Here is a 12,009-nt window from a genome sequence, read left to right on the forward strand (position 1 = left end):
GCCTTGGAATCAGTTTTAATTCTTCCCAGATGCTTCTACAGGACAGCAAGACTGGAAGAAGTTACTGTGACAGCTCAGGACAGAGCTGATAATTAATGTGGTGTTCGCACTGTAGCTGTACCAGCTAGGGACAGTGAGAACAGCAAAGGACAATTCTGAGCACTTATTAAATCACCCCAGGTCTGTAGAGATGTCTGGGAGACAGTATTCTCATCCAACATTTGCATCCCCTGGGGTGGTATGTGGAATGAAAAGAGAGCATGTGGGAATATTTGTCAAGGGAAAGGACAAAGCTGTGGATGTCTGCCCACATGAGGAAAAACAACACCTTAGCTGACACTGATACCTGGAAAACTGGGGAGGAGTAGGTCCTTTGGAAACAGAGGAAAGGCTAACACAGCCTTTCTTAATGGTAGGCACTAAATCGCAGGAGTCAGGGGGACTTTTTTCAGAACAGAAGCCTTCTTACTAAAATTGGAAAACCTGATTAAAAAAAGAAAAAATATCAACGAGGTACCAGTGGCTTGTAATCCTAGCAACTTAGGAGACTGAGATCCAAGGATCTTGATTTGAAGCCTACCTGGTACAAAAGACTGTGAGACTCCTATCTCCAATTAACCACAAAGAAACCAGGTGAAAAAGCTAAAGGACAGTGCCCAGGCCCTGAGTTCAAGTTCTAATACTAGCATAGTAGTAAGCATACACACACACACACACACACACACACACACACACACACACAAAGAAACAATCAAAAATTTTTTTTGGATCAGATTTCATTTTGCCTCCAAGCATAGGTGATTATTTTCCATGCTGACCTGAACACAAATTAGATCTCATTATTTCAAAAAAGAAAGTGTATAGCAAACAAGGAAGATCAATATTGCTCTGAATCCTGAGCTACCTATATCAGAAACCAGTAGAGGACATCCCTTGGAATGCAACAACATTGCACAAATGTCAAATCCATGCTGACCAGCAGTTCTGGCCTGTTCTCAGCAGTCTTCCTCTTCCTGTTTTATTTTGAACTCTTGGGTAAGGATCAATAGAACTAAATTAAAATAAAAATGCTCTACACTCTTTTGCTGTTTCCCCTTCACTGCAAATAGTATTATGCTAAAATAAAACTCCAGAGAACAGGTTTCAAGTCAGTTAATCATGTGTGCTGGAGTTCACTGGGTGATTGCAAATGGGAACATCCCAGAGTCCAGGCTCTGAGTTCAAGCCCCATTAATGGCATGCATGCGTGCACACATGCTCGTGCGTGCACTCACACACATACACACACGTAACTGTAAGCAACAACACAAGAAAATACAATGCATTGTCTAACTTATTTCCTATTATAATCTAGACTGGAAAAATGAGACACCTTTGACCTTGCCCTTGAAGTGGTTTTCCAGAAGTTTTGCTATGAGGGGTGTGTGAGTCCTCTATGAAGGACTGTGACCAGAATCTTGACAGATATCTGTGTGTAGTGGTTACTTCTAGTAAAGCTCCAGAAGGTGTCCCCACTGCTACATGCTCTTGAAAAGGCCACTAAATCAGCAGGCTGTAAAATCAGCCTCAAGGCTCTCGAGAAATACTTTTAAAATAAGGTTTTTATAAGTGAATATTTTTTGGAATGTCTGACTTTCCATAGACTTAGCTTGCTTTGGAGGAATTTTAATTAATATGAATGTGTAGATACATCAAACAAACTCTTTATGAATTCTATCACTACATGAAACAGACATAACCTGGGCCATGTTCAGATGTGCACACACACTTTCCACTGATTTCTTTAGAAGCCAGCTTAACTCTCACTGAACCTCTAAAAGCTTGATGCTCTCAGCTGATATTTAAGAAGGTGAGAAAATATTCTTAAAAGAAAGAATCTATAATAAGTTGATTAGGGTTCCTTTATAACAACATGAAAGCAGAACAAAAAGTTTTGTAACATTCAAAATTGAAATGAAAAGCACTCATTTATCTAAGGGGTAACAGAGCCTGTACTTCAGGAAATTGTACTAAAATTAACTACATACAGAAGCAGATTACATAGGCCCCAATATGGGGGAGACTTAACGTCAATACGAAGTAGGCTAAGGCAAACCCTCTTGGCCTTTGGTCATACAGGTAAGCCACAAAGGCTTATCCCAAGGCCCAGATTTGCTCTCTCATTGGCCTCTGAGGCAAACTTCATTTCCTGGTCAGGTAAATTAGCAGACTTCTCAAGCAGGAGAGGGGATTCTTGATGGATGGGTCAGAGAGGCCTAAAGGGCCACTGCAGAGAACAGTGATAACATCAGAGATAGAGTATTAAGTAGCCCACTGTTCTCTTTCATAGGGAATCTTAATTTACCAACAATGACCTATTTGTAATAGGGGTGAGGAGACATGGATACTCACTTTATTTTTTTATTGTTATACCATGCACTTATTGTATATCACATTCGTGTATATCATGTAGCTTTACACCAAGAAAAGAGCGATGATATCAAGGCCCATGTGGAGTGAGAAAGAGCCACCTAGCTAATGAAATCATTACTGACCTTCTGGAGAGGCTGTTGCAGTTAAGTGAGGGGCTAAAAGCCACTGGGTGAAGCTGGGTTGGGAAGTCAGTAGGGGTGATAAGTATGTTCCACTTTCTTACAGTTTCCAGTTACAGAATTGGGGTTTCACACAACACGAGAGCTAAGAAAAGGGCTTTTTAAGTCATGATGCCCTCATTCTGATGACAAAAGAACAGTAATCATGACACTGAGATTGTTGATAAAGACGCACATAGGAGGTTTGGTCCTGAAAAGCAGAAGATGCTACTTTTTGTATATTTGAAAAAAAATATGAGTTTTAAAAAGTGAAGGGCTCCTCTTCTTTTGCCAGGAGCAAAGAAATGAACTGATGAAACTCAGCATGAAGAAAAGCCATTGACTAGCTTACAGGAGCTACAGTCAAAGGGAAGGAAGCCAGAGGGAAGAGAGCTACCAACCAAGAGCAGGGAGAGAATGTCCTGGACAGGACCAGGGTGGGAAGAGTTAGAAGGGTCCATTCAGGAAGCTCTGTAGAGCAAACCATGGAGAATATACCCACTAACTAGGTACTGGGAGGGAAAGAGAAAGAACTGAGGGAAACCAGACAGGATCAGGTGGATGGAGCATGGCCTTGGGAATCAGTTACTGATTGACTTTTCCGGTTGCTTTCCAAAGTGATTAAAACTGCCAACAACGCAAGGCGCTGGTGGCTCACGTATGTAATCTAGCTACTCAGGAAGTTGAGATCTGAGGATTGTGGTTCAAAGCCAGCCAGGGCACAAAATGTCCAAGAGACTCATCTCCAATTAACCATTGGATTAAAAAAAAACCCGGAAGTGGCACTGTGGCTCAAGTGGTAGAGTAGTATCCTTGAGCTGAAGAACCCAGGCCCAGAGTTCAAGCCCCATGACCAACAAAAAAACCATAACCAAACAAACAACCAAAAAACCCCTCCCAGCAGCAATGTCTGTGCTGTTGTCCATCCACATCCTCAACAGTGTGTGGCACAGGCATAGTTGATTTTATCCCATCTGGTTGTTGCTTTAATTTCCATTTTCATGATGACTAATGAGGTGGAACGTCTTTTTGTTCTTTATTGGTGGCTCAGATTTCTTTTGTGAAATAACTGTCCATCATGTTCTCAGTTTTAAATTCAATTATGTCTTTGCCTTCAAAACCATTCTTTCAGTGTAATATATACTACTCATTTGAAGATAATATGTATGCTAGGAATTTCTCACTTGTCTTTCACTTTCTTTTTTGATGAATAAAAGCTTTCAAAGTTAATGGCTAAGTTATGAAGAGTTTCATAACAGTTTCCTGTACTTGTTTGTATCTCAGTTAAGAAATTCTTGCTTGTTCAGAGATTAAAGAATTACCTTGTATTTCCTTAAAATTTTAAAATATTGACTTTTGCATTTATATGTTTAAGCCAAAGGGAATTTCTTGTATGGGATGAGTTTTGCGATCTACCTTTTTTTCTTTTTCTAAATAGATGGTTCCTGAGTCATTTATTCAACAGTCCACACCTTCTTTATTTGATAATTTTAGTTTTGTTACATTCTCCTATCTTTATGGGACTATTTCTGGGCTCTTTGTTATTCTCTTTTCCTTAGAGCAAAGAAATAAAAAATGCATACACTTTTAACTATGTTGTATTTAACATTCTTCAGGGAGTTGGCCTGTCTCTCCATTTCCTACTTCATAAAAATTTTAGGATCAACTCGTCAGGACTTGGACTGGAACTGCACTGTGGCTATGGCTTGTTTTGAGATAATTTCTAATTTGAACACTGTCATGGCTAAAATGTTCTTCCCTGAATTTCCTGTGTTGAAGTCCTAACTCAGAATATAATACATGGAGGGTCACTCTTTTCAGAGGTAGCTAAAATGAAGTCTCATGAGAGGGTCCTAACCCTATATAAGTGAAGAAGTCCTAGGTATGTATGGAGTGAAGCTGATGTAGAAGACACAAGAGAGGGGATGTGTCCTTCCCTAATGGTTCTGAGAAAGAGTTATCCCTGTGCATACCTTGATCTCAAGATTGTAGTTTCTGGAACCGTGAGAACACTATTTCTGTGTTTAAACCACTCAATCTGTGATACTTTGTTATGGAAGCTCCAGCAAACTACTATGAAAAACAAGACTCCTAGAAACTTTTCCTATGAGAGATCTTGTCAGCTCATGTATGCCTTAAACAAACAAACAAATGAATTAAATTGGTGTTTTGGCATGCCATATTACTGGAAATGAAAATGTTCCTTTTGTCATTACCCTATTCCTTAAATAATTCCCTTCTTAGTTTATGTGGCTGCTTTCTTTTGAGTCTCTTTCTTTTCTTGTCTTCTTGTTTGAGTCCTCTAATTCTGCCTACTCTTTAAATAGAAGTGCTATTCCTGATCCTTCAGAAGCACAGGATGGGAACACAAATAAGCACAAGTATCCTGCCACCCCAGCTCCTCCTCTGCAAAGCAAAAAGGGCAAAGAACAAGGAAGCTGAGACCACAAAGCCACCAAACGCACATGTTCTTGTGGGACAAAGCAGGATTCAGATCTTTACCCTCATCATTGCGTTTCCTATTCCTTCCAGGAGTTCTTAAACAAACAGATGGGGCTCAGGGCCACAGGGCTGTAATATGTTTTGAGGAACTAGTTTGTATGACAAAGATTTACAAGTGGGTATAAAAAATAGCCACACATATCCCTAAAGTCCTATTTACTGGGAATGATTCTGTTATCAATCTGTTACCACACAGCACCTACCCACTCACCAGGCAATGCCAAAGGAGCCCAAGTTTTGATTTTCTACACTAATTTTTACTCTATCGGGGAGGGACAGCATCAGCTTTTTATGGAGCTTTATCACAATATTTCCCAGTCACAGACCTTTGATTTCCTATCATTAACAATCTTTGTGTGTCTCTTCTTCCATATGGCAAAATTTTTACATCTAGTACAATCTTCAACCCAAACTCCAGGCACAAACCTAGCTGTACCCTTTTCTAGCCATTCAGGAAGTTCTATCCATTCTTCTTCTACAGTATCTCTGAGCTGGTATAAATGGTGACAGTTTCCTTGGTTACCAAGGACCCTGACGGTACAGCCTTGGCTGTGTAGCCCAGCTTCAGGATCTTACTGATCACTATCTCTTTTCCACTCTTGCTGAAGTTAGTTTAAGGGTTATTCCAACTTTCTTGTTCTTTGCTTGTTTCTCTTTGCTTAGGACAACTTGATTCTTTAAAAGGCCAACATGTTTTTTTCCTCCCAGTGTTTATGAATTTTAAGCAAAAGACTTAAAGGGTTGGTTCTGCAATTGTTCTCTGGCCAGCACTGTGATTCTCCTTGCGTAATGTCAGAAGGGCCAGCTGCAAATCAATCTCTTACTTTTCAAGGATAGGGAAGCTTCAGGGTAGGTATTGGCTATCTCTCCATAACTATCATTTGGGGGGTAGTTGTCTCTAAAAATGTCCTTTGGAACACAACCCCACTTACTGCATCTGTCAGCCTTTGAACCAACGACTCAAGGGCAGATTGGGAACCCCACCGGGAGGCTCCTTGCCTACCGCTGGGCACCTGGTACTTTTTTTTTTTTAATTTTTTATTGTAATTAATAAAAGGGTTACATGATATTTGCCAGATATAAGGGCACCTGGTACTTTAGGTAGAAGGTATCTCCTTCCCTTAGGGCCAAATTGACGGGCCATTTACCCCACATAGGAGGCCTTATGAGCTTTACTGTTCAGTTAATAGCTACTATACTTGGGCAGAGCTCTGGCAGAACTGTGGAATCTTTCTCATACTCAGTATCTCTATTGGGCATTTGGCCTTATGCAACTTTCTATTGAAAATATTTCCTTGAGATACTATCTTTGTACTCTGGAAAGCTGTTAAAAGCTTTTTTCTCCCTCTCATATAATAGAGATGTGAATTTGTTCATACTGTATTGGTGGTCATGTTCTAAGGCCTCAAAAGTAGGAATGTTATCTTTTATATGAAAGATCAAAAGTGAAGAAGTAGAAAATGTAAAGGTGCCTTCACAGCTGGTGCTCAGGGCTCCATGGTGACAGAGATACATTGGGAGTGAAGCCTCATGGTAATTTGTTTTTCCAAAATCTGGTATTCCTTATTGTTAGGTGACTAGGACACTGGTAAGGTGGGTGGTCATTCCTCTGATACCCTTTCAAACCGGTAGCACCTGATTTCATAATTAGATATTTACAAATATTATAGGCCTTTATGGTATTTTATGATTATTATATTTTATTTTATGCTATCTGGCACTGATAGTGAGTCAGACTCAGAGGTCCAACACTTTTTTTTCATTTTATTTTTTATTACCGAGGTAATGTATAGAGGGGTTACAGCTACAATCGCTAGATAGGTGGTGCAGAACTTCTCACACATTGATACCCCTTCTTATGTTTTTGTCCCCATTTCCCTCTCAGAGGTCTCAACTCTTACAGCATACTGGGCTCACTACAAAACTACATATTTTGAAGGAAAATAAAATAAAGAACCACATGCCCCTTAAACAGTTTTGTTTTCTTATTGGACCCTTGGGCAAAGTACTCTCCTGTTCATGGTTCTGGGCTTATCTGGCTGCAGGACTTGTTTTGACTTTGATGAATACAACTTGGCATTAGAAGGGACTTTGTATACTCTGTCAGAAGGAAAGGAATCTAAGTCTATTTTTTTTTGCCAGTCCTATGGCTTGAGCTCAGGGCCTGAGCACTGTCTTTGGGCTTTCTCAAGGCTAGCACTCTACCACTTGAGCCACAGCACCACTTCTGGCTTTTTCTATGTATGTGGGGTGCCGAGGAATTCAACCCAGGTCTTTGGCATGCTAGGCAAGCACTCTTACCACTAGGCCAAACTCCCAGACCCTAAGTCTATCTTTTTGATATCAAAGGATGCTATAGCTCCAATCAGTTGGGATTCCAGGGGTAGCACTTGTGAAGGAATGAAGGAGAGAGAGGAAATAGTCATCTTCTTGGGAGTGCTCAGCATACCTTGCTTTATATGCATAAAGCATATATATGCTTTATAGATATATTTCATTTAATCTTAAGCTTTTAGGTTATCTGCGTTTTACAGAGTACAAGGTCACAAGGCTAGAGCTGGAATTCCAATCAGCCAACTCCACAGACCAGAACTTCAACTACCATAAAATACCATATCTTAGAACTAAGCCCCACTCCCAAAGCAGTAGAAATTAAGGGATTAGGAAGACACAGACAAAAGTATCCAGAATCATCTTCTTCTCTGCAGACCTTCTACCTCCTCTTCTAATCACAGTATTGGAAACTGGCCACTCATCACAGAAAAATCAATGTGGGAACAACAAGCTCCTTTGCTTCAGGAAATGGCTTCGTTAGGTCCTTGCATTTGATTTATTCATTGCTGATTTGGAAATGAAAAGCCAAAGTGGTCCATGGAGACCACTTGGCCCTTACACTCGGAATTCTAGCACCACTTCAGCTGTGTGGCTCCCAAACTGGGTAGAGATGTGCCCAGCCTACTTGTTGCATAGCTCCCTGAGGGCTGGATCTCTAAAAGTAAAAGCTGGTTCTTAAAAGTAAAAGCTGGTTCAAGTGCAGGCATCTCCTAGCATTCCTGTCTTACACAGGTGCCATGACGTACTGTGTCCTTGTCAAGCTGTTCAGTTAAGACTCAAGAGATAGACTCAGCCTGTCTGATGAGACAAGCTTGTTGTCTCTGAAGTGACAGTTATGACAGCAGATACACCTGGCCCTTATTCTTCATGACAGCATCCTCATTACATGTGTATGTGTGGGCGAGATGGGTTGGGAATAGACCCAACAGATCTAGAATCCTGTCATGGATTTGAGCTCACATGAATCATCGTATCTATAAGGCAATGACAGGCATGTCCCCCTTCAGAGTACTTGCTTAGGATGTTAGTCTAACTTAACTTGTATCTTTATTTTTATGTGATGTGTCTGCAAGTTTGGAAAAATATTTTCAAACAAGAGTAATGCTTTAAGTGAGTAGGAATAGCTCACATATTCATTTGGGCATATGCATACAGTACTTGTACACACATGTATACATATGGACACACCCTACAGATGTATATACCTTCTTATAACAGGAAAAACAACCTTCTTTTAGACCTTTAATTCTCTTATTAACTGTAAGGCTCAGAAGAATGCTAATTGGAAAAAGAAAGGTTAATGTTGACATATCTAGTAAAAGTGACCTTTAGCCATTTTTTTTGTGTTTTTCTGATGGTCTGCTTAGAGAGAATCTGTCTAGAGGACAGGTAGCATTTTTTGTCTATTCTAGTTGACATTTATGGCTTGAGCTTTTCCATTTGGCAGGTGACAGAAAAGCATTAGTTATGAAAGTCTCAGAATCTTTCTCTCTCTCTCTCTCTTTCTTTCTCTCTCTGTTTCTCCAGCATTGCAGGAGAGAACAATTGGTTAACTGAAGAATACTTTTTGAGGCCCTCCTCTGTGCTAAAGGTGGTTCTAGGCTCTGAGGCTCCAGAAGTGACAGTGTGGATGTACTCACTGACCTCATGTGAGCAAGGGGCATACTGGGAAGCTGGACACTGAATGTCATCAAGGAATACCAGAACCATATACCATTGCCAAAACTCTCCAGACATATCTCCCATTCTGCTTTCTAGCCCAAATTCTCACCATGCTTATCTACTCTCTGTGACACTGATATGTGCAGGTCATTTACTCTCTAGCAACTAATCTGTCATTTTCTCATATGTCATTTGTTTGTTTGTTTGGAGATCCATACCATTCTCATCCTCTGCAGGCTAAGCGGTCTAGAAGTTCTGGAAGCCTTGGGATAAGTGATAGACCATGGTCAGTGTATTACCTTCTCGCTTAAGGGTAGGCAAAGGAAATGTGATTAAGTTGGTCTGATCAGAGTAAATCTCTTGCGAGTTCTAGGGTAAAGAGCATGCTGGTTCAGGATCTGGAAGGCCATGAGCCTTGGAATGTGACTATGAGAGAAAAGCCAACATGAGAATGAGATGAACACATGGGAGTGAGCACGGTGTTTGAGTCAGCTTTAAGCCAGGCCAGAGGCCAGAATGAAGCTAGTTTTTGAGTTGTGGGAACAAATGGCTTTCCTTTCCTTTCAATTTTTGCTTAAGGCCAAGGTTTCTGTGAATTCTGCAACGAATGAGCCATGAGTCCTAGCTAACGTGGACATACTGTTGTTGTTCAATAGAATACTTCCCTGCCTCTCCTCTGGAACATGTGCCCACTACTCCTCAGTGCAGCTTTTTCCAACTGCAGTGCTCATGGTTGCCTCCTTCCTCAGAGCCTGCCTTTATAATCTGCCATGGTTACCATGCCCGCTTCCCTCACTAGCTCAGAGCAGGGATCATGTCTTGTTCACATTTACACCCCTGATGCCTTACAGAGCTTCTGGTCCAAAAGAGCCACTCATCAAATGTATTTTGAATAACTCTGATTGGATAAATGAATAAAAGAAGTATAAGAAACATGAAGGCTCAATACTAAGAAATAAGTTCTGAACAAAGAAAAAAGTGGTTTAAGAAATGCTGAAGCAAATGAAAAATAAAATGTATCATCTTCAGTATCGGGCAAATACATTTAAAATGTCATTATTTTAAATATGTAAATGGCCTCTCAAAACTAAAAAAAATGAATAAATAAAGCATGTCCTGGCTCCCAGATGGAATAAACTCATTTAGCTATGTTACATCAGAATAATTTCACAAAATCTGGTATTCGAAGCATATTAGGTCAGGTTGGCTGAGTTTTCCGTAATTATTTTAAATGTTCACCATCTACAGAATTTCATTCCAAACCCAAACAGTCCATGGCATTTAATGAGCAGGCTCCAATGCTCAGGTCCAGGACTAGCTGCCAGCTTCAATGCTATGTTGGGTCATCATTAGCCATCTATGGAAGACATCCAGAGCAAGCTGTCGTTACCATGGCAACAAGCACAGGAAAGAAAAGGGTAGCTGTCATATATAAGATGAGAATTATGTACAGGAAGCACAGACAAGTCACTAAGGAAACAATATGAGGTCTCTTCACTTAAGAATGGCTATTCAAGGTCCACATGTTAAACACGGAACTGCCAAAACATCCTGTGAGGAAATACTCAGACGTCCATCAAGTCCTGGTCACTAACGAAGAAGAAAATATAATACTCACCCGCTATAGCTCTTACATGTCACATATACCCTAGAACAGAAATCTTCTGAAATATGCATTCAGGCAACATGAAGCTTAGTGGAGCATATACTCAATGTATGATTCTATTTAAGCAGACTTAAAGAGTCTGAAATGCTTATTAAGAAAACATCACAGTTTTTAAAAAAAATATGTGGGAAAAAAGCCTCTTTCGCAAATGGTGTTGGGAAAACTGACATGATGTGTAAAGACAGGCCCAGAGGCATTAAAAAACAACAACAACAACAACAACAACAAAAATACATTCCAGGCAGGGCACTCATGGCTCAGACTTGTAATACTAGCTACTTAGGAAGCTGAGATCTGAGCATGGTGGTTCAAAGTCAGCCATCATAGGCAGCAAAGTCTGAGAGACTCTTATCTCCAATAAACTACACAGAAAAATTCCAAAGTGGTGCTATGGCTTCAGCAGTAGAACATTAGCCTTGAGCACAAATAGCCTTAGGGACAGAGCTAAGACCTTGAATTCAAGTACCAGGTTCAGCTATAAACACACACACACACACACACACACACACACACACACACACACACACACACACACACCACACTCCAGGTGACAAAACAAAATTAAGTAACTGAGATTACCAAGTCCAAAGGACTCTTCATTCAAAGGATACAAAGTGAAAAGGCAATCTATGGAATGGGCAAAAACATTTATAAAGAGTGTATCCGCAAAGGGTTCAATCACAAAGTTATATAAAGAACTCCTACATTCCAAAACCAAAACCCAAAGAACTCATTATTCAATTATAAAATGTGCTCAAGACGTGAATAGACATTTCTCTCACAGAGATATACAAATAGATGACAGGTGTATGAGTAAAACTTGAGGACATTGTGCTCAGAGAAATAAGCTAGTCACATAAAGATACTGAATAATTCTACTTACATGAGAAATCAAAGTCAAATTCATAAATCAAAGAATAGAATGATAGGTGACTGCTGGGGTGAGAAGAGACAAATAGGAATCAGTGGGGATAAAGTTTCAGTTAAACAAAGTAAGTTCTACCAAGTGACAGTCACTCATGCCTATAATTCTAGTTACTCAGGAGGCTGAAATCTGAGGACTGCAGTTCAAAATTAGCCACGGCAGAAAATTCTGAGAGACTCTTATCTCCAATTAACTAGCAAAAAGCTAGAAGTGAAGAGGTGGCTCAAGAAGTAGAACACTTTTATCAGTAACTAGCTGTCAGAACAAAAAATACTTATGAAAGAAAAACAGCATGCAGAATATACGAAAGCCCAGGGCAAAGCTTCATGGGAAAATATATGAACAATGCT

General features: G+C 40.1%; 1 protein-coding gene across 2 annotated transcripts in view; it reads right to left on the reverse strand.

The window, feature by feature from the left end:
* Positions 1 to 12,009, reverse strand: part of Hydin (HYDIN axonemal central pair apparatus protein) — a 248,285-nt gene that overhangs the window by 93,227 nt on the left and 143,049 nt on the right. The window lies entirely within an intron of this gene.

The sequence above is a fragment of the Megascapheus bottae genome, chromosome 24 (assembly GCF_031878675.1).
Source record: "Megascapheus bottae isolate mThoBot1 chromosome 24, mThoBot2.hap1, whole genome shotgun sequence".
In the NCBI taxonomy this organism is placed as follows: Eukaryota; Metazoa; Chordata; class Mammalia; order Rodentia; family Geomyidae; genus Megascapheus; species Megascapheus bottae.